Source organism: Planococcus citri, chromosome 5 (genome assembly GCF_950023065.1).
Source record: "Planococcus citri chromosome 5, ihPlaCitr1.1, whole genome shotgun sequence".
NCBI classification, from domain to species: Eukaryota; Metazoa; Arthropoda; class Insecta; order Hemiptera; family Pseudococcidae; genus Planococcus; species Planococcus citri.
In genome coordinates, this window is record NC_088681.1 from 43283208 (window position 1) to 43306597 (window position 23390).

Genomic DNA, 23390 nt, shown 5'->3' on the forward strand with positions numbered 1-23390 from the left:
GCTTGCTTGTTGGAGCTGTTTTCGTTGTAAATGCTAATCCCGTAAACAGGAAATGGTAAAAAGTGATTAAAAAAAAAAACACGCAGAAATTGAAAGATGTTCTACATATGTATTTTAGTTGATTTTTTTCTTCTGTTTTACCATCAATCGAACCATCGAACGCTTTAATATCAACTACACTTCATCATTACTTGATTTCATTTTGAAATATTTTAAATGTCTAGGAAAATGAATCAAATTTTCTCACAATGCACTGATTAAAAAATAAACCTATTTTTGTGTCATCATAATTTAATACCTAACTGTACCTAATTGCATGGTACCTTGGTAAATTTGGTAGCTTCATTTTTTTTTGTAGCATTATGCGTCAATAAGTGCTCTGTTAATCGAATTTTCTACACGTTTACATGAAAGAAACCTTTTTTTAAACTTTTACTTCCTTTGGGGAGATTCTGGGGGCCGTGGATGGAGTCCAATTAAAAATCTGACGTCATATTCGTGTTCAGCGTCACCAAAAACATACCTATTTCATGTGTCGTACAAATACAACCCTTTTTTGAAGTTTTACCCCATTTTGGGAGGTGCTTGGGGGCCAAGGATGGGGTCCAATCAAAAATCTGACGTCATATTCGTTTTCAGAGTTACTAAAAACATAGAATTCGATATATCGCATGCCCCAGATTTTTTTTTAAAGTTTTGCCCAAATGTGGGGGGAGGGGGTTCTCTCTTTCAATTAAAAGATCCCATCTCGAAAATTAAATACTTCAAAAAAGCATCAAAAGGTACATCTATGGAAATCTTTTCAGAATTTTAAATGGCAGCTCCCACTTACAGCGCCATTTTGAAATTTGAACTTTCGAAAGTTCAACTTTCAACTTTTGAAAATTTCAAAATACTTGTAAAAGGTTAAAATGCAATGCCCTTTCGAACCGTGAAATCAGTTTTGATCAAAGTATCGTAGTTTTGGAGGTATGCGCTGCTGAAGTTGAGTACCTCGAGACAATGTGAAAATAATTAAAGCCTCCCCCACCCGCCCACCCACTGAAGGGACTGAGACCAAACTTATTGCGGGTTTCTTACTTATTGGGTGGGTAGACATTGTGAAAAAATTGACCGAAATCGAAGGACATGACTCAAAAAGTTGGTTGAATTGAAAAGGAATGGCCTTATTATCTAATTTGAAAACATTTTTTGAAAATTTCCAAAGAAATGCTTTTTGGCAGGTAAAATTTCCAACTTCTGCATTTCGTGTCCCCGCGATTTGATCGATATGCGACCATCATAATGTGATGCAACTTTTATTGCATACTCGCTCTTTTGAAGGAACCAGACCACTCGTAATTCATTCTATACAATATACAAAAATTAACGAACAAAATGACGTGACATTTTTATTAAAAAATGTTTTGAGGACCCTGAAGACAGCGCCGCGCGCCGCACCATCTATTTCTCTTTCTCCTGAAATGCTTCATAATGAGTCACGAAAAATGTTCTACGTATAACCTAAAAGAAGATTAAATAAACCACGAAGGTTGTCTTAAAATGTTTTGGAAAAAAAAAAATAAGTCGATAATTATAAAATTTGAGAGAAAATTCTACATTTTTATGAAACTGTATAATGGGTCATCATTCATCAATCATCATCAATCGTCAAAACAAAAAGAAACCTTACCTAATTGAGCTCATAACTCCATTTGAGCCATTTTTGGTCGTTGCGAGAGATCAAAAAAATAATGCAACCGTTTAGCAATCTTGAAATTTTGGATCATGAAAATTCCTGAAATTTTCAAAATAGAAAATTCTCACCTTAATTTTACACAAAAATTAAAAAATCAGGAATCAAGAAAGACCAGGAAAGAGATCAAGTCCTTCCAATATTGTAACATCTGCTCCTCGAATTTTTATCAAAGTAGGTACCTACTTATACGTCCAACTCTGGTATTGTCTTTTTTAAAGAAGCTCTGAAACAGACCACAGGCTCTTTTTTTTCAAGCGCTCTCCAGGACGCTCTTTCATCAACAATACCCAACAGCACGTTTGACTCCTCAATGTTTGATTGAAGTGCCTTCGGCTGTGACGCTTTAATTTCAACCAAAGTATCTCCACCTCCAAGCAGAGTTCCTCTGAAAAGAGACTCTTCAGCTTCGATTTAACATGATATTCTCACAGACTTAAAAAAGCCTTCAATTGTTAAAAAATCCAAAAACAAATTTCAAGCCATTGAAATTTTCTTGTTTTTTGTTATTTAATTTTTTTTATTAATAGAAATTCCCTCAAAAAGATTTTTAAAAGTGTGAAAAATGTATTTATTATTAGATATTTACGTCTATCCTTCAACACCATTATTCTTAACATATTTTTAAACCATCTTGAAAATTTTTGTTTAAAGTTTATTTTTTCCAACTATAGATATTTTTCCAATTTCTGCAAAGGCTTTTAAATAAAATTCCACTGATGAAAATCCACCAAAAAGAATCCCACGAATTTTCCCACAAATTCACGATTCGTCATTCAGGTACATACATACCCACCCTTTCCTCCAAGTCATCAAGCCATGCCGTATAGCTGTATGTACGAGTATATCTAGTAAAACGTCCACTCTCTTTACTCAATTTTCTTCATACACTTCAACACTTCCCCTGAACCTTTCCCTCTCCGCTCGACTATTCCATTAAGTGCCCCTTGTACGCTAATGGTTTTGGTAATGATGACGCAATTAGATTACTTTGTTTTTACGGTCGAATAATGCGGTTTTTGCTAAGGTCACACCGTCCATATATATTCGGCCCAATGACGACCAAACAAAAAAAAAAAAAAAAAAAAAAAAATACAGTATGAAAGAAAAAAAAAAGAAAAAACCTCATACACGTATTACATCAAAAGCATCTCTGCGCAAAAGACGTCACCGTTTAATTCCATTTTCGCGAAACCGAAAAGATAAATACTATTACAAAGAGTGTGGAGAAATCTCATTTTTGAATTTTCCGCCATTTATATAGCTAATGGTTTGCGCATCTATGACGAAAATACCCCGGAGATTTGCACGAGAAAAAGTAACCGGTACTGGTTTTATTACGTAAACTAGATGATACCTCCTATTCTATGTGCGAGTATATTCTCTGGGTATACACTTTTCACGAGTATTCTGCTTTATTTGCGCTTATAACGTAATAGTATCTATTTTATATACTAGGGTAGGTATGTGTGTACTTATGGTAAATACATTTATACGAACACGCTACGTATTTACCAAATCAAAGAATTTCTTTTCCTTTTCCGCCAACGTGTGGTAGCAGCTTACCAAAGGGAGGCCATCCTATAACGTTTGACCGCCAAATACGAGAATATACCGAAACCCAACTCAAGTTTTTCTTCCTAAATCCTAATTGTGTTAATATATTGCACGAAGAGGTATAGAGAAAATTCGATTTTCTGCGGACTCTGTTTCCTTTTTTACTTTCGCGAGTTATCTTGGAGCACTTAAGCTTTCGAGTACAAGTTTACAGGAAGGGATACGTAGATATTCGGATTCGCTGTAGGTAATAGTATATTACTTAACTGTTCGGTAAAGTGCGTGAATACCAACGAGTGTGATTTTTGCAGCGCGAGCCGAAGGCGAGCGTTGCAAAGCACACGAGTTGGTGTTCACGTACATTTGCCGAATCGTTGAGTAATATGTTTTACTTAATTAGTATAGGTAAAGCTCTCAGTGCCTCACTGTTTAAAACAAGGCAGTTGTCTTTAAGTCACTATGCGTACAAAATTACACAAAAATGTAAAAAAAATTACAATTGTAGTTCTTTAATTATTTATCTAAATGGCAACCCTGCTTTACATTCGAAGCGTGTTTTTCAGTAGATAGAAAAGATAACGTACTGTACATGTGGTAGTGATTTTGATTTCTTGAATATGAATTTCTTTTCTTTCTTCTTATTCGTTTAATTTTGAAATAAAGCAATGGGTGTTTGATTTTTATCTATCAGAAAATGAATTCCGTTTTGTTTTAGTTTATTTATTCACAAAATCAATTTCGATTTTTAGTATTTACATTAAAATGTGAAGTGATGATAACAAAGTGATGTGAATTTTACTGAAGTACGTAGTAGTTTAGTTATGTACTCGTACATACAATTTATTCTTCAAAAAAGAATTTTAAAACATGGTTACTTGATATCTTTTGAACACAAATTTCATCGAATACCTTCGAATGAACTGGCTGAAAGTAGATTACAGATTTACGTACATGTGATTTCTTACTTCTTTGAGTGAATTTTACTTCGTTTAGTTCGTTTAGTTTTGAAATAAATCGTGGATGTTCAATTTCTATCTAGGTATCAGAAAATGAATTTTGTTTTGTTTATAATGTGATGATAACAAAGTGATGTGAATTTTACCAAAGTACTTATATACTCATATTATGTATTACCGTTTATTCTCGAAATTAGTTACACTTCACTTGATCATTCTCAATGTGTGTTTTGTTTGTAAATCAACTCTCCCAAGGAATTATCAACAGGTACTGTGGTCTATGATGTTCTTACTTTGAAAAAATTATTCATAAAAGAATTTAACAACGTAACTTGATATCTTTTGAAAGTTGAAACTAAATTTCATCGAATATGTACGAATATGAGGAATGAACTGGCCCAAATCCTTAATCATAGTATTGAAAGTACAGAAGAATATTTAATTTAATAGTTCAGTTAGAATAGATTCGCTCAAAAACGTCTGAAAAATGTTATAAAGATTCACTAATCGCCATTTTATGCATACTCACATAGGTATTGTTGATATTACGGTTGTGTCACTGATAAACTCGCGTCAGTACCGTACTGCTGAAAGTAGCCGGTAAAGTGTAACAATACCGCTCTGAAAACAGTGCGGTACTGAGAGTTTTACCTATACCTATTAAGTAAATGGTCGTTCTCAGTTTTTAAAAACAGAAATACGCGTACGAGTAAAATTATTCGCTGAGAACTGGCTTAAAGCTCAACTATTCAAAAGTGGATTTAAAATTCGTATCTTGTTAATTTTTCATAAGCAATGCTTTTCTTACCAAGATTTTTTTTTTTATTTCTCCAATTTTACCTTACTCATTTTCCTTACATATCTTTTGAGATTTAAGAAAGGACACTGAGAAAAGAGAAAAGTCACCTCAGACTGAAAAATTTGGATACCGGTCTTCCTACAATACAATCAACCAATTTTTCATTTCGAAAAAAATCAAAAATAGGGTAAAAAATCGTACGCAACCACTTTTTAAACACAAATAGGTAGGTAGTCTTAAACTCTTGATCCATTTCAATTGCTCCAAAAAATTTATAATTTTTGAAAATTTTAAAGTAGATTTCAATGTGAAATTTTGGACTTGCACTTTTTACGATGTTGTATTTTCAAAAAAAAAAAAAAATCAATTTCTAGAAAAATTTTGGGTTTTGAAAAAAGTTTTTGGTTTGATACACGGGAACGCTTATCAAGATTACCAGGCAATCAGAAAAAAAATTTTGACGAATTTAATAAATCAAACTTCAAATTATGTAGATCACAAAAGTTTTGAAACAAAACAAAAAAGTGTAAGTAAGTTAAATTTTTAAAACCCAAATCAAAATAACTGATCAAATCAAGTGCAAAATAATTCGCAAAAAAAACCAGACGCTTTGTTAAACCTGAACGCGAAACCACCTATCTGTTATGATAAAACTATAGCAACTAAATCTACGTAATTAACTCATTTTCTTCTTTCACATTCCAACCAACACCAACCTATCTTTTCAGAAACCAAGTTAATATAAAATTAGGTACGTAGACGTACGATAAGTCTCGTAATTAGCTTCGCGGAGAAACCCACAATAATAATAAAATCTCTTATCTTATACTTCGGGGGTCACAGAAAGATAAATTAACCAGCAGGTTCAAAAAAAATAGCAAACTATATTCATTTATATGCAAATTATCGTACTAAAATGCACATAAAACAGCTTCTTCGCATATCCAATTTGTCAACGGGGCGAATATTTTTTGTAAGAGTAGATAAAACTCTCCTACCGTGAGTAGGATGGATAAATCATTCCAAAAATTCTACTCGCGAATCGTCCAGCGTAAGGTGGATAATCATTTCATGGCAATTTGCCAGCAAGAAAGTGACAGTGACAGTACATAAAGCATGAAAATACAAGTGGAAATACCTAAATAAAATACCTAAGTACAATTATGACGCGTAGTAATTTTAAATCACTTCAAAATTTACACATAAAATTTTTTGAATTATTTTACAAATATTTCATTGTTGTTTTTTTTTAGAACATAAACTGTCGCATGTTTGAAAAATAGATAAATAAGGAGTTGATTACTCGTATTCGAAATTCATTGCATTTTTTTTCTTCAATTTTTGAACAAAAAACGTCGGCCAAACTTTGATTTGATTTCGGGGATGTTTTTTCAAACTGAAATCTCATCCTTTATCAATGTATACTTCAGATTTCGAAAAGACATCGCAGTTATATGACTTTCAGATTGAATTTCAAGCTTGAAATAAACAATAAAATACATACATATCAAGGTACCTATAATTTTCATGCTTCAATTTTCAGAAAATATTACTCAAATTGAACTTATTTATACAATTGGGTAAAATAACAAGAAAAAACCACGACGAGTAATAATCTCCAAAACTCTTCACATAGATGTGAAAAAAACTCTCGATCAAACCTAATCGTCTTCAATTCTTCATAGCTAAATACATAAAATCGTTTCTTTCAATTTGAATTCAAATCATATCTTGATAAGCAATCTCTGTTTGCATGATCGAAATCTCTGCACTGCATTTTATCGAATTTATTGCAACAAACGACTTTTCCAATCAATCCAATGATGACGAATAAATAAACATTGCACGTAATATTGAAATTGATTCACCAAAACGTAACTGAATTAGTCAAATAGATCAACTAAATTTTTAGAAAGCTCTCCACTCGACCCCTGCCCCATCCCCCAACACACAAAAATTAACAAAATCAAATTTTTCACGAAAAATTTTCCAAAAAAAAAACTCTAAAATGGAAGAAAATTTGCATTACAGACCAGGTGTTTTACAATTTCAATCATTTTTTTAATATTATTTTTTTGAAGGTTTTTGTTGCGTGTTTAAATTGTTTTCACTACCTTTTTGACTTAATCACTAGTTTTTCACTACTTTCACTACCCATTTTTATAAAATCACTACTTTTTCACTACTTTTAACTACCTTTCAGATACCCTACATTTGGAAAAAAAAGTGACGCTAAAGTTAATTTGAACGGTTTTCAGACAACTTTTTAGGAAATCTGAAATTTCCAAAATTTACTCGAAGGCTCTAGAGCAGCCTGAAACCACCCCTCCAATCGACTCAGAATATTAAAAATAGGGTAGGTACTAAGTAAATTTCATTTCAACAAAAATCTGCTAGAGTGCTCCAGAACTACACCACTCAAAATGGTTTGAAACCGTTTCCAATCGATTTGAAAGGTCGAAAACAGGGCACACGCCAAATTTCAGCTAACTTGGTATATTTGGTAAAATTTTGATTTTTTTTTTCATTTTTGACTCAAGTTTTGATTTTTTTTAAATTCAATGAAAATCAAAATCGTTTGTGAGCTCAAAAATTCTATCTAATGTTTTCAAATTCGTATTCGGAAAATCAGATCACCTCAATTCTAGACATTTATTTCAGCTGATTTTCAAATTCCGTGATTAGGTAGGTATATTTTTTTTTTTTTGATTTGCCATTGAAAATAAAAGGTCACATGTGTAAAGTCACTGTTCTCATAAGCATTATGAAATAACTTACTTATTCTCATATGCGAGTTCATATTCTATCATTTTTGGAAGTAAATTTGCACTCACCTGAAACAAAGAAAAATTAAAGTGGATTAATTAGTTATAAAATTATTGATCAATCAACAAATATACATACAAAATAATAATGGTCGAAGGTCAAAGTAAAAATTCTGACGATCTCGAAGTTTAATAAAGAGTCAGAAATTATTCACAAATAAAGTATTACATATAAAAAATTGTAAAATTAATTGTGAAGATCATTCAAAAATGTCAAAAATTGGTGGACGATCAGAAAACGACCAAAATTTGAGAAAATGTCTCATCTGGGTTAAATTTTGCACAAACTACTATATTATTGAAAAATACCAAGAATTATGGTCGGAAATTCTCAAAATTGAATGATGATTTGGCAAAACTGCAGAAAGTGTCATAAAATTTGTTAAATTGACCCCCTGACCCCCTCCCCCCAAATAATTGAAAATGACCAAAATTTAATCATGTTATCTATCTTTTTTTTTTTTTTTGAAAAAATTATTACTTTTTTCACTAGGTACTTAGGTAGGTACTTTTTTTCAACCAATTTTCAGAAAGCTCTTCACTGGAACCCCCCTCCCCCTACATTCAACTCGCATTATTCAATTGTCTATTTTTCATCGATTTATTTTGAGACATTTTATTGAACATATCAAATTATTACACGCAGACCAACAGTTCAAGTTCAACTCTCTTCACATGGCAATAATAATTCTCAAAATCTCCACGCATCTCCATTTTATCTCAACTAAATCACCTCTTTAATCATCTTTTCCCTACTGATAAAGATTACGATTGAGGAATCTGAGCTATCTCATTACACAATCTCGGTTTTTTTCCTCAACACTGATGATGGTACGAAAAAAGTACCTACATCAGTCTGGCTCAATTCTACACAACGTTCTTTTCAGAAGTTCGCGATCGATGAATTTGTACAAGAAAATATTTCTATTCGTGTTCGTGATCGTTGTCGCCATAGTGATAAAATCGGTGTATTGTGCCGATTGCCTACCAGACGGAGCACCCTGTCATTGGGACGGGCATATGGGTAAATGCTGCTCTGATTATTGCAACCACCCGATACTTAATCTAACTGGAATTTGCGATGACAAGGCGAACCAACCTGCCAACGAAACTGAACAAATACAGATAATCGGAGTTCCTAATTTTGGTGTACCGAAGAAAGCTCGCTCGAAATGATTTCCTCGCGTTTGATTTTGAAATTACGCTATCCCGACTTCCAGAGATAGAGCTAGTCATAAGTTCATTTTTTCATGCTGATAAACTCAATCTACGTTATCTATCGGAAGTGAAATTACGTCGCTTGGTCCTGAAGCACGTACTTACTAATTTATCATATTTTCAAAAAATTTACCTAATCACAAGGTAAATATGTATGATTTTTTTGGGCTGATTTTTTTAATGTATTTTTTTATTAGACCTGCAATTACTGATAATCCGCAATTACACGTATCGCGTAGTAAAATGTGTCTTCCCGATGGAGCAGATTGCACTTATGATGGCAGTTTGGGTAACTGCTGTTCTACGCGATGTGTTCAAATACGCCCTGAAGTGGTGGGACATTGTGCACCGCTTGAGGTAGATCCAAATATAGCAGAATGTGAAACTGTAGATGCGGCTCCGGATCCAGCCCCAGCCGAGGCGGATGAATTTTTCGACGACTCGAATGTTCCACTTACTTCCAAAGAATTAGAAATAAGCCCTTATTAAAGTCATAGGTATTTTATTCGTTATTGAAAATAAACTAAGTGTAAATGTAATTTACTTTTTTCACACACCAAAAGAATTTCATTTTTCGAAATTACCTATTCCAATGTTCTTTTAGGTATTTATATCAATCAACCCAAACCCAAACAGATAGGAAATGTGTGCTTCATAGCTTCAAATACATACGTTTAATTTGACAGACAAGGTTAAAATATACCTCGATAACTCGTTAACTAAATTAATGCCACCAAAATTAATATCCGAAACCCTACAGATACAAAATACATACTTCGCAATATTCATTCGTAGGCATATACTTCTTCTATACCTACTTATTATATAAATAGGTATTAGGCTGATCGCACGAGCTATAACCTTCGATTTTTCTGAACAAAAATATATAGCACATTATTTATTAAACGAGAAAAACATGTTTCGTAAAGATATTTTACTAAAGACTGGAAATAATGAAATTTTCATTGCACATCGCATCATCACAGATGCCTATACATTCAGTCACATTCCAATACTTATACCGAGAAGATCGATTATTTTGTCGAAGTGTTCGATTAGTCAATCATGAATTTCTTTAAAATATTTTTATTCGTATTTGCGGTATTTGTATTGTCAATGCAATCGATATCAGCCGAAGAGTCAGAGACCCCAGCATGCAACGAACTTGGCGAAAAATGCTGGTGGAAGGATTTGCAGAACCATTGCTGCGAAGGATCCGTTTGCATGGCAACGCAAGATGAAAGCTGGGGAATTTGCCGAGAAAGACGTCGCCATTAGATAAGAATTTTCGTCGATCAGGAACTGAAAATGAATTCATTTCGATACTGATGCATCAGTTTTTCGGTTCTCGTGGTCAACGATATTGTTCCAATCAAACGACTGGATTTTTTATTACAATTTAATGATTAAGTACCCAGTACATTGGATAGTCTGGTAAATACACGTATATATTCTATGGCATCTTTTAATTTTTTTTCTACTTTAATTTTCAACCTAATCGTTCGTTTTTTGAAAAATACGTAAAAAGTAAAAAAATTGAGAGTCCTTCCTTCATTCTTAAAATATAATTTTTAGGAACAAAAAACAAGTAGAAATTCGTATCTCAAAATTAGCAGCTTTTCGGTGGCGTTTAAATGATTTTGACCTCTCTGGCCATATCCAAAAAGGGGTGAGGGGTCAATTGAGATACAAAAATTCAATTAACGATTATTCTTCGAACAACAAGTTCAATTTGATCGACGAGGTCGAGGTCAAAACATGAAAATTTATACGCAGATACCTACTCGCACATGTTGTAAAGAAACTTTAGTACCTCTACCTACCAAATTACCATATTGAGGCAAAAAACCATACGCATCAGGAAGATAGGTACAAAACAAATCGTAATTTTATATAATTAATAACCACGGGCCAACCTTCGTATTTGACTAAATAGATAATACGCACTCGAGATTTACCTAACAAACGAGAAAAACAAGTTTCGTAAAAATAAAATTTTGAACGGGAAATCCAGAAAAATTTATCGTATACCCATCGTCTTCTTATAGTGTCTAGTCTACACATTCGATTTCAGACAAACACGAGCATCAATATTTATTTTGAGAAGGTCGATTTATCGTTGAAATAGTTCGCCATTCTAAAAATAATAATGAATTTTGGTCAAATATTTATTTTTGTACTTGTCGTTTTCGCGTCGTTAATGCAATCGATATCGTCAGACGATTCGGAGGAACCGCAATGTAAAGATGTCGGAGAAGTTTGTCCTTGGAGAGATCTACAGAATCATTGCTGCGAAGGATACGTTTGTATTCCATCAACAGATCAAAACAAAGGAATCTGTTTAGAACGCTCGTAAGAATTAACGAATCATTGTCATCGAAGAAAGGGGGAATCCGAACTGCAGATAAGGATTTGCTTTAATCGTAGCGTGATCCTATTTAATCGGGAGGGTTTTCAACAAATCTTCGAGATAAGCGATCGTTTTAATTATTAAATCAATCGAAATTATGTTAATTGCAGATGATAACAAAATAATGCGAGTTCTTCTTATCAGGTTGTAATAATTTTAAATAAATAATACTATTTCATCTCTTTATCTTTTTTTTCTCTCTTATTTTTTGATGAAACAGTTTCGCTACTTTTTTAAAAGGTTTATTTGCATGATGAAATTCGAATTTTTGTCAACATACATATATATATAAACTACGATTTTCTGTCGATAAAATGACACGATTCAAAAATTCCCCCCCCCCCCCTGAAAAAACATGCTTTCAAAGTTCAATCCAACACTGATTTATTGTACTATTTGAAAATATTGTAATTCAACAAAAATAACTGATTACAAAAAATGATTAAAATTTCAAAAACTTGTTTTATAATAATGTCGTAAAAAATGCAGAGAATTCATAATGGTTTTGGTTTTTCTCCTGAATGAATGGACAGCTTTCTGATATTCTTCCACGTCAACACTCGTGTAACTATTTTCGGGAGGAGGAGAGGAGAGGCTATCACTCAATACGCTTTGGAGAATAAAACTGCAAAAAAAAATTCAAAAAAAACGAAGATTTTGTACCACATGTTTTGAGCATTGATCAGATTTCATGAAAAATTTACACTCAGCTAATCTAACTTTCACCCTTTGATGGAAAAGGTGATTGTTGCATTTGTAATTTTTTTTAATACTGCTCAAGTGAATCCGAAATTTGTCGCCAATATCATTCATCGTTACATTTCTATTTTCCTTCTCAGTCCACCCCTCCCCCCATCCAAAAAAATACGAATAATTTCATGCACAAATCCAGTAAGTAATATTGTTTTTTCATTTAGGTGCCTGAGAACATCGGCACCTATAGTGTAGGTTTATAGGTTACCAAAAAAAAAGTTCAAATGTCCTAGCGGAATATTAATTGTATTCCAAAATTTAAAATGTTTTTAAATTGCGTTTACATGAATGATTGAATGAATAAAAAAGTACTTTTAAGGGTCCAAAGTTTTCAACAAAAAAAAGTGACCTGGTAAAATTTCAAAAAGTGGTAAGTAGATAGCAGGTAGGTAGGTACATAATTACGCACACTTCTTCTCACTCATTTTGAAAGTGGTCCTCAAAATTTGTTCGTAGCTGGAATATGACCTACAAAGAATAATATTCATTGAGTCATATAACTACTCAATCGCACATTAAATCCCCAATTCTCAATCTTGAACCTCAAAGCCAAAGATTGGGTTTTTAAGGATAACTTGTCATTCAATTTTTTCATCCATTGAAGCAATTTTTGAATCATTTCGTAAAGTTCAAAACTTCGAATTTCCGTAAGGAAAACTGAAATGTTATTTGTAGTCTGTTCCATAGATCCTCATGTCCTTGAGGGAAAAAAAGACCAAATTGGTAACTGAGTAATCGAAAGATTCCCTTGTAAGCAGCATTTGTATCAGAACAGGCCATACAGATAACATAGAGAGGTAATGAGTCACCTTCCCCAGTTTCTCTTTTCTCTCACAAAAAGAAATTAATTGGAGAAATTTTAGGTTTAGTTGAAAATAGTGACTTTTTACATTTTTTAATCCCCGTTGAACAATTATTCCAAAGCTGAACGACTGAAATCTACAGGATGACTAATTTTGATGTAGATAACTCAAATTATTTTTACAAAGTATGTATTTGTAATTTAAAAATATGCAGTCGACGTTGGAAATGAATTACAAATCAAAATTTATGTACCGGCCTATAAAGTGAGGCAGATTGACACCTTTGAACCCTTCTCGTATTACATTTTCAAGCTAGTAGTACCTCTGCAATATCTTTCAATTGCTTTTGGAATACCCGTTATCCGCTTTAATCAGCAATTAATTTTACTACAGGGTTAAAACGTATCTGATTTCATGAACCTTAACGTAATTAAAAGTGAAATTATCGAGTTACCTATGACAATACAAACAATCATCGGGATTTTCCAAAGCACTGCGAGTCATTAAAGAAAGATCAAACAAAACAATATTGTATCGTCGATATTCCAGTTCATGTACTTTTATTGCATTTACTAAAATACGTACCTACATAAAAATATACTCATCAAATTGCTTATGATTTATGAAACATTATCTAAGTAGGTACATAGGTAGGTGTAGCAAATCGTACGTAATTTATAACCACGAGTTCGTTAGTTTGTTTCTAAATTTAAATCTGTTTATCTGCGAACCTTCAAATTTTTGATTAGTTCAATCTAAAAAAAAAAAAATAACGTGACCCGCTCTTCTTTCACCTCGACTTCTCTTACTTTACTGATTGAGAGTAATTGTTAAAAAATTAATTGGAATTGATTTCAATTTTCTAGAATTCTACAGCAACCTTTCGATTTTTTCAAGAGTTTTCAAAATATTAAAAATTAGAACAGTTGAACAGGTAACACCTATCTATATAAATATGTAGAATTTTTTTGTCAAATGACAGAATGTTTGGAGCAATAATTTTCAGCAGTGCTAAATTCTAAACTGTGTGCTGGGCCAGTTGACTAATTCAAATTATCTGAATCAACCTTGATGAGTTGTTTCATTCCCTAGGTAAATTGATTTTAGTAGGTGGGAACTAGGTAGGTAGAGGTACAGTCATTAAAGGGTTGGTAAACAGGTAAAGACTATCAAGTACCTACCTATTAATACTTTAGTTCGAAAACGTACTCGTAAGTTCAAATATACTAATTAGTAATTAGTATTAAAAACTTATACTGTCATTAATTATTTTTTTTTACCAGGTGAATTATACCTACCCACCTACCTAATTACACTCATACGATAATCAATTGCGCTGGTCAAAGTATTGTGTATTTTCGTTCGAATTTCAAGTAGGTATACGTATTTGGTAAATCATAAACCACATAGAATGAATGTTTGCAAATTCGTTTTTATAGTTTTCGTCGGTTTTGCATCATTGATGCAATTGACGCAATCGTGTATCTTCAGGGGAAAATCATGCCATCCTGGAGACGTTCGGCACACTTGCTGTAAAGGAATGGTATGCGAACGGAAGGAAAAATCTTCACGTGGTGTATGCGACTATGGACTCTTACGGGAATAGTTACTAATATTTCGCACTCGAATGATGAAATGTTTTCCTTAAATTTCACATATCTACCTATTCTCAGAACAATCACCTAACACAATATATTGAAATGATTCACACTTTTAGAAATACATACTAAGTAAGTATATGGAAATTATGAAACTGAATTTTTGACACATGAAGGAACGACGTTTACATTAAGTATGTACCTATTTCAAAATTTCTTAGGATTCCAGACTAATGGATTTATCTTCTCGGAGATCTAAATTACTAGAATGACATCTCCATTTCTCACAATTTGAACATAAATTTTGCTACGCATATAAACTTTGTTCATGACCAAGGAAAAATCACAATCCAACTTTTTGCCAATCAACCAAGTTATATATCGCTGCATTTCTTTCGAATTACTTTTTCAAAAATTACCTATCGAAAAATGAATTTCGTTAAAATCCTTTTGTTCGCGTTTGTCGCTGTTGTGGCATTGATACAATCGTCACAAGCATGTATTGCCAATGGAAAACCCTGCCATACTGGTAAATGGGAGGATTGCTGTTCTGAAGTCTGTTACCAACAGAAAGGCGCACGTTTTGGAAAGTGCCAAGAACGTTAGGAGATGTAACCGTGATTGTAAGACAAATGACTCAGTTTTCTAATCAGCAGGTTGACTATAACTATTCGTATAACTCGTTAAAATTTTCGATTGTATGAACCAATCAATTCAATTAAAATTTTATTAATCATTTCATTCAATTATGTACTTATTTGAAATATACATTACCTAAATTCATTCTCACGACTATTTTTTAAAACTTTTGAAAATGGAACAAAAATTTAATCTCAAATAATTATTTTCAATCCATTATGCGGGAAAAATTCTTCAAAATAACCTTAATCCTATACAAGTTCTGCTTTTGTGCTTACTTTTGTCCTCCTTTTTATCGAAAAATACTGTTTTTTTCTCGTTTTTCCCCTAGAATTTTGGAAAAAAAAAAATTTCAATTACCTAAAAAACATAAATTTTTTCAATTCAAAAATTTTGAAATGAACTTGACAGGACTGTAATTCATTCTTCCTACATTTCAAGTTTCATTTTTTCAACTTGAATGTACTTCGATAATATTAAAGTCTTTTTCTCCGAATTTCACCATTCTAAACACACATTTTAAGTTGACTAAAATTTTTTAAAATATGGTATGCATCAAACCGAATTCTACCTAGGTTGATAGGATAGGTAAGCACCTAGGTACATTTCCGCACGCATATAAAATTAATGCAACAACTTATCTCAAGAGTTAGAATAGGTAGGTACTTTAAACTAATGGATACGTTTTGTTGAAGACATAAATTACCACTCGTGTTTTTGGGCAATATACCAGCTACTTACTTGTAAGTACATAATCAAATTTTTTTCTGCACCAAATGTAGGCGAATTAGCATTTAAAGAAAAATTTTTACCTAGCCAAGATTTTTTTGCGGGAAATTGTCGAGGGTGACCCCCTGAGTAATTCCTGAGAGTTACCACCCCGTACCCCTCTTGCTAATTTTTTTATGGGGGCTGACCCCCCCCCATGGGTTTTTCGCAGATTTCTCCTCAGGGGTTGATTTTACGTCGAAAACAGTTCAGTACTTCTTTGTTCTACGTCAAATTTCCGATCTAATGATACATCAACCGTCCTTCTACCCCCTAGGGGGTGGGGCTAGAACCATTCAAATGAGAGGGGTTTTCTAAAAAAACACAAAAAAACTATCGGCGCATAGGAGGGGTGAAATGGCCCCCGAGAGCGTTCGGGTTGATACATACTAGCATGGAAGGTGGGTACCATCGAGAAACTACCACGTGAAAAATTTCAGATCCACGCCACCTCCCCTTTTTGGGGAACCCCCCTTTTTTGAAATTTCAATAACACAGTTCTCAGACCCATTTCAACAAATTTTGAAAAGTTTTCTCGAAGTTATGTATATCCTTAGTAGGTATCCCCACAAAAATTTTCAACCCCCTCCCCTCATATTTACCCCTCAAAATGACGTTTTTTTCATTTTTTTATGCCTATTAACAACCAATATTGCGAGGTACAATTTTGGAAACTGGTTTTTTGGATGTATTTGTGGCCCTCAAACATCATATACTATATTAAAATTTTTGCTTTGGTGCGCCGTGGTGAAAACTTGGAATAATGTATCGTAGGAGGGGTGGGGGGTGAAATGGGAATTTTGAAAAAAATAACTATTAATGAGTAGGGTATCGTTTTCATATGATTCGATACCGCTGAACACGAATATGACCTCAGATTTTTTGCTACACTCACCTAGCCCTCTCCAGAGCCCCTCGCCCTTCCTCAATTTTCACGATTTTTGAAATAAACTTACTTTATTGACATAGGTGTCGTTTTCATATGATTCGATACCGCTGAGCACAAATGAGTACCTTAGAGTCAAACCCAGAATTCTCCAAATTTTTGAAAAATGAGGTTATGATCGTTTTGGGTACAGTTAGTCGGTATGCATCGATTGCCATTCTCCGTTTTTATCAATCTGACATAATGACGCAGTCAGCGAGGTCCAAAGTACCGGGTCCGAGTCCAATTCCGAAAAAAGTCCAAAATTTTCAAAAATGAGATTATGGTTGTTTTGGGTACAGTTAGTAGGTACGCATCAATTGCCATTCTACATTTTACCCCATTCGATGCCATGATGGTGAGGGGGTCCAAAGTCCCGGGTTCGAGTCAAACTTTGAAAAAAATACTTCAAAAAAATTTTTTTTTATTCCAGTCGACTGTAAACAACCTTGAGATACTTTCAACAGACTTGAATCTAGAATTATCCCTCATTTTATTATGTATTTTTGACATTTTTTTGATTTTTTTACAGACTTGGAGTCAAAACCAGAATTCTCCAAAGTGGTATCGTGAATTACTGCTATGGAAAAAATTTTTTTTCGTCAATTCGATTGTTACCCAAAGCACTATTTATAGACGAGATTAGAAACCTGCTACTACTGATACCAACCTTCTAGCAGTTTTTTGTGTTTTTCTCAAAATGACGAAAAGTGGAGAATTCTGGGTTTGACTCTAAAGTACTCAAATATGACCTCAGATTTTTTGCTACACTCGCCTAGCCCTCCCCAGAGCCCCTCAGCCCCCCCATTTTCACTATTTTTGAAAGGGAAATATTTAATCGAACGACAAAAAAGGTGGTTTGAACGACAACAGGCAAGTCTTACAACAATAAGAGGGGTATTAACGACAAATTAGGTACTAAAAACAGAAGTTTTTAAACGACTAAACAGGTCGTCATCACGACTATTTTTGTTTATGAATCACGACTACTTCTCCCGACAGATATAAGTGTTAGAACGACAAAGTACGATTTTCAGCGACAACTACATCTATACTTGGGTTTAGTGTTTGAACTGGACATAATTGGTACAATGGAATATGATAAAGTTGTAATTCAAAACTGTCTACATTTTGCCACTTCTCCAGATGTGTCTTTAAAGGAGTGGATCTCTGGGTATCAATGGGCTGCTCAAAACAAAAAAGTGATTCAAATTCCAGGCGATTCCAGCGCTGCTTCCTTTTTTTACCACCTCCAGCACAAGCAAACACTCAATTACTCCCAAATTGATCGAAACCTCCAAATCTGCAGACAAATATTGGAAAACTTTTCACGAATTTCTCAAACTCACGACTGGAATTTGGAAAATCAGCATTGAATCGAACAATTTGGAATTATCAACTTATTCATGCCATAAACAATTTCAAGAGGCCTCATCCTCCCTTCTCATGGTCGAAGGGGGAAAAGTTGGTGGACAAAAGTTGTAGGAAATTTGATGTACAACAAAATTACCGATCTATTTCTAATGTGAAATCAATCCTCGAGGAGGAATAATAAAAACTGAGTGGGGCTGAAGGCTCTGGAGGGAACTAGGTGATTGTAGTAGAAAATCTGAAGTCATATTCGGGCTCAGCGGTATCGAATCATATGGAAACGACACCAGGGTCATCAAAATAACTTATTTATTTCAAAAAATAGTGAAAATGGGAGGCTGAGGGCTCTCAGGAATTATTCAGGGGGTCACCCTCGACAATTTCCCGCAAAAAAAATCTTGGCTAGGTAAAAATGTTTTTAATGCGATTTTTCAGCTAATTCGCCTACACTATTAATGATTTTTTTCGAAAACGTATTAATAAATTCAATAAAGTAATCCACGTTAAAATCTCGTTGCTTAATTTTTTTTAACGATATGCATGAAATACGTATGTTAATAAAAAATTATAGAAACCTATACCAAATTACAATCACAATGTACCTACTCTGCTGATCACACTGTTACATATTTTCATTCGAATTTCATACGTAACCACGCAAATCATATCAAATGGATATTTGCAAATTTGCTTTTATTGTTTTAATCGGTTTTGTGCTGTCAGTGATGCCATCTGAGGTGCAATCGTGTGTTCCCAGAGGATCAGTATGTCAGACCAAAGGATTTTTTTCCGAGTGCTGTGCTGGATTAACGTGCCGTCGTCGTCTAGATACGTCTCCAGTTGGTTTATGCCGTCCATAAGCAAAGAAAAAATCGCAATGCAACACTTTACACATTGTACAAGTTACACGGTTGTATTTTTTTTCAAAATACTCTTTCAAAAATTATCGAAATGAATATCCTAGAAATATTTTTATTTGTTTTTGTCACCGTTGTGGCATTATAGTACAATTGGCATCCGCACAGGCACAATCGTATAATCGTTAAGAAGTTACCTGCAAGAAAAATGGTGGATGGGGAGTTTGCTGTTCCAGATTCTGCTCACACGAATTTTGCAAAATATAAACATGATTATGTCAGATAAAGTCTCAGTTTTCATGACAGGATGTTTACTACGTGATGGTGTACCTATAATTCAGGTGTTATGATTTCAAAAATGTATCATTTAATTAGCTAGGTAGGTATTTGAAATACACATAACTTCCATCCAACAAATATTTTTTTCCAGAGCAGCCTTTTCAGTACAAATCTGCTAGCTGGCTACCTACTCAACTACTCATAACTTCCCTTTCATTATGGGATTTTCAGAACACTGTGACACATTGAAGTACAATAATTGTCACATTATTCTTATCAAAAAATAGCTGTAAATCCAAACTAATGTATAGGTGTACTTTTTCTTCGAAGCGAAAACTACGTTTTTACTATTTCTCAGAATTCTGGCATTAATTATCCAAATATGGTTGAAAATTTTACCACAAATAAGCAAAATTATATTCACACTTTCACAGGTAAATAAAAATCATAATTTCATTCTTACATAATTTATTCAGCAAATCAAGTGAAATGATACTCTAGTCTTGAATTTCATTTTTCTAACACATCAATCGTATATCGAAATGGAATTATGCAAATTCTTTGTACTAGCACTCATCACCATCATGATACTGATGCAATACGTGCATTCGTTGCAATGTAACCTCAACGGGGGAAAATGCTATTCTAGTGGTGTATTTTGTTGTTCCAATTACTGTGATCCAAGTTCTGGCAGATGCAAATAATTAATCAACTTACTTGACTATAATTATATTACGGTACGTATTTTCTCATCCTCCAATTGCTTTTTATCCAGTCCTCAAAATGTAATAAAAAAATGCATATTTTTGTTCAAAAGCGTTCTTTCATTATGTACGAGTACATACATACTTTAAGGAGGATCCGCCTCAAAAAAAAAATCAGCTAATTTTGACCAAATTAACCAAAGACCTTCATTTTTAATTGAAAATTACTCAGAAAATTGTTCAGTTCTGGAGGTATCCTCGGGGGGGGGGGGGGGGAGAAATGAACCCTTAAAGAGGAAGCATTTTCGAAAAAATCGTGATTTTTTGAATTAGCTCCCACCCAACCTGCTCTGAGAGAAAAGGCATATTTATGAAAATAGCTAAAAATAAATAAAATATCATCAAAATTGTGCAAAATGACGAAAAAAATTCCTAAGATTCATTTCAAAAATGACTTCTGTGAAACATAATTCCCTAAACTCTTTTCAAAATGAAGTTGTAGATTTTAATGAGGTTTAACATACGTACAAAAGCTTCATTCAAAAACATCGAAATTTAAAGTTGACGCTTGAAAAGGGTCATTTTTCAGTTTTTTTTTTTTCGAATTTTGATGAATCTTAGCAAAAAATTATGGCTAAATGACCTCAATAAGCCATAAGAAAAATTTCAAATTTCTTGGTCAACGCGACGTTGGACCCCCGCCCCTCCTCCTCACCGACTCCAGCTCAAAAATTTCAAAAATTTTCAAAATTGTCGATGTTTCAATTTTTTAAACAAATTTCCAGTTTAGATGGTTTCTTGAGATCTTTAGTACTTGCATATGATCGCTTTTGAACCAGTTTAGAAAAGTTCAAAGTTCATTTTTGCCAAATACATGAGTTCTCAAAATATTTGTGTTCTTTCTTTAAAATAGGTTAATTTTGTAATCATCTCCGTAAGTGGTAAAGTTAGAATCAAACGACTTTATATTTGTACGCGCACTAACAGACCATCTAACCTGAAAAAATCAATTTTTTCGACGCATAAGTATAATTTTTTTTTTCAATTATTAAAACTTTGAGCGCAAGCCAAAGAGGATGAAACTTTGACCAGAAAGTTTGAAATTTTTCCTATGCTTTCTTTAATGAGGTTATTTGCCCGTAATTTTTTGATAGGATCCATCAAAATTCGAAAAAAGTAAAAAAACGACCCACCCTGGTTCACACTTGTCAAAAACACCCATATTCAGCAGGTATAATTTTGAAAAATTGATCAAAATTTTGGTACACAATACCATCAAGAAGTCTCAAGGTTCTAAAACTAAGATCAGAATAAATGAATACTCGTACATTTGATGATCTCATACATAATAATACAGTAAAATGTTTGTTGGTGACAAACTATTGGCAGAAAATTTCTCCGAAGTACGAAAACCACTCCTTGTACGTCTCAAGAATCTTTAGGTATTGATGTTTATCATGAAATAAACGGTCACGTGCCTATAGCAATGGATTACCTACTCAATTCAAGAAATCTAGAGGCAAGTTCTAATAAAATAGCAACATACGTAGAATACAACAACGCACAAAACCGTGCAAATTGATCAAAACATCCTTATTTACTTGAGTATTTTTAAACTTTTATGCAATAAATAATTTCAAGCATCAGTCCTCACAGATTATATAGGTACTTTACCTTTGCTATTTGTTGACACCTCTTTATCTTTTTCACATTTCAGCTACTCGCATCGCAAAATGCATTCTCTCAACACTCTTCACTCGTATCTTATATCTTCATACAGTCAAAACACCAAAACGAGTACTTAATCAAATATTTTTCCAATCTTGAGTTTTCAACTAAATAAACATAATTTTAAAAGCGTAATTTCTAAAGATGTATCTGCAGTTATTATCAACTACCGTGTTTATTTTTTCGGATAAAATTTCAATGGGTACTTTATAATTGACCTCCAATAAAACACACCTTTAAAAAATTTCTATATAATATCAATTCGAAAGAAAGTTTGTAGTCTTTGTTAACAATTCTTAGACAGTAATTTCAATTTTTCGAAAAAAATCGGTCAAGTTTTATAGTAACCTTAAACATACATCGTCATTATGAATTTTTGCAAAATTTTTATATTTTTATTTTTCGCGGTGCTCCTGTTCTCGCAAATGGCTGAAGCAAAAAAGAAAAATTGTATCCGAAATGGACGGAAATGTAAAGCTAACGGTTCCATGGGAAATTGTTGTTCCGGATACTGTTTTCAGAGGAAAGGAGAGAAGACTGGGAGATGCCAAAAAAAACCTCGTTAGCTGATTCTAGACCTACCTAGTACCTACCACCTAACATAAGAATTTTTCAACGTACCTAAGTGTGTAAATAGAATATTACCCATCTACGTACCTATAGTTAGCTATAAAGACCTATTCGGAATAACTCTTGAGTAATTGTTATCCATTTATTATTATTAACTTTTATTGCTCTCCTCAATTTGATAATTTCATCACATATTTAAAATTTGGAAAAACATTCAGAAACATCTATCTAATGACCATCTAATCAATTGAACAAAAAATTCAAGCCTATAGTACAAAAATATTAACTCATGAGTATTATGAGACGTGAAAATTTTCAAGTTTTCGTTTCCACATTTTAAGAACACATTATACACACAGCTCGCTGAATAAAATCACTGCTTAAAAATCAAAAACGACCCACAAGGACGTAATTGGCATTCGAAATCTAATCCAAAATGCGTTATCTTATTCGCATACTAACTAGCTACAGATGCAAACTTGCCAAATGCAAAACGTAATTCCCCATTTTCTTAGAAAGATAAAATGCGATTACAAATGCACAAATACACACCAATTATGCCTGCGGGTAAATCCCTTTCTATATTGTCGAACCATATAAATACCTCGTCAAATCAATCCTAGACAAATCATAAACCACGCTGTATCCAACGCACTAGTTTTCAAACTCTTTTGCGAGTACGTTTTACGCGAAGTTTGCTTTTTTTACTTTTTTCTCGACTCGTTCGATTTCGATTTTCCATCGCTACAAAATGAATTTCGCCAAGATATTTTTCTTCGTTTTCGCCGCATTGATGGTTCTCATGCAAGCAACCGAGGCCTGTATCAAGAATGGTAAAGACTGCAAATCTAATGGTAGCTTGGGTAATTGCTGCTCCGGATACTGTCACCAACTC

General features: G+C 33.3%; 2 long non-coding RNA genes across 7 annotated transcripts in view; one reads left to right on the forward strand and one right to left on the reverse strand.

The window, feature by feature from the left end:
* Nucleotides 1-23390, reverse strand: part of LOC135847337 (uncharacterized) — a 110599-nt gene that overhangs the window by 27921 nt on the left and 59288 nt on the right. The window lies entirely within an intron of this gene.
* LOC135848505 (uncharacterized) lies at nt 733-22496 on the forward strand. 6 transcript variants are annotated; one of them, XR_010559373.1, is made up of 6 exons: nt 733-4095; nt 14340-16036; nt 19115-19927; nt 20064-20230; nt 21587-21716; nt 21915-22496. It is a non-coding gene; the product is annotated as an uncharacterized LOC135848505 (long non-coding RNA). The 6 variants fall into 6 exon arrangements; XR_010559374.1 differs by lacking the exon at nt 21587-21716 and having other exon boundaries at nt 737-4095; nt 14340-14786; nt 14876-16036; XR_010559375.1 differs by lacking the exon at nt 21587-21716 and having other exon boundaries at nt 737-4095; nt 14340-14429; nt 14548-16036.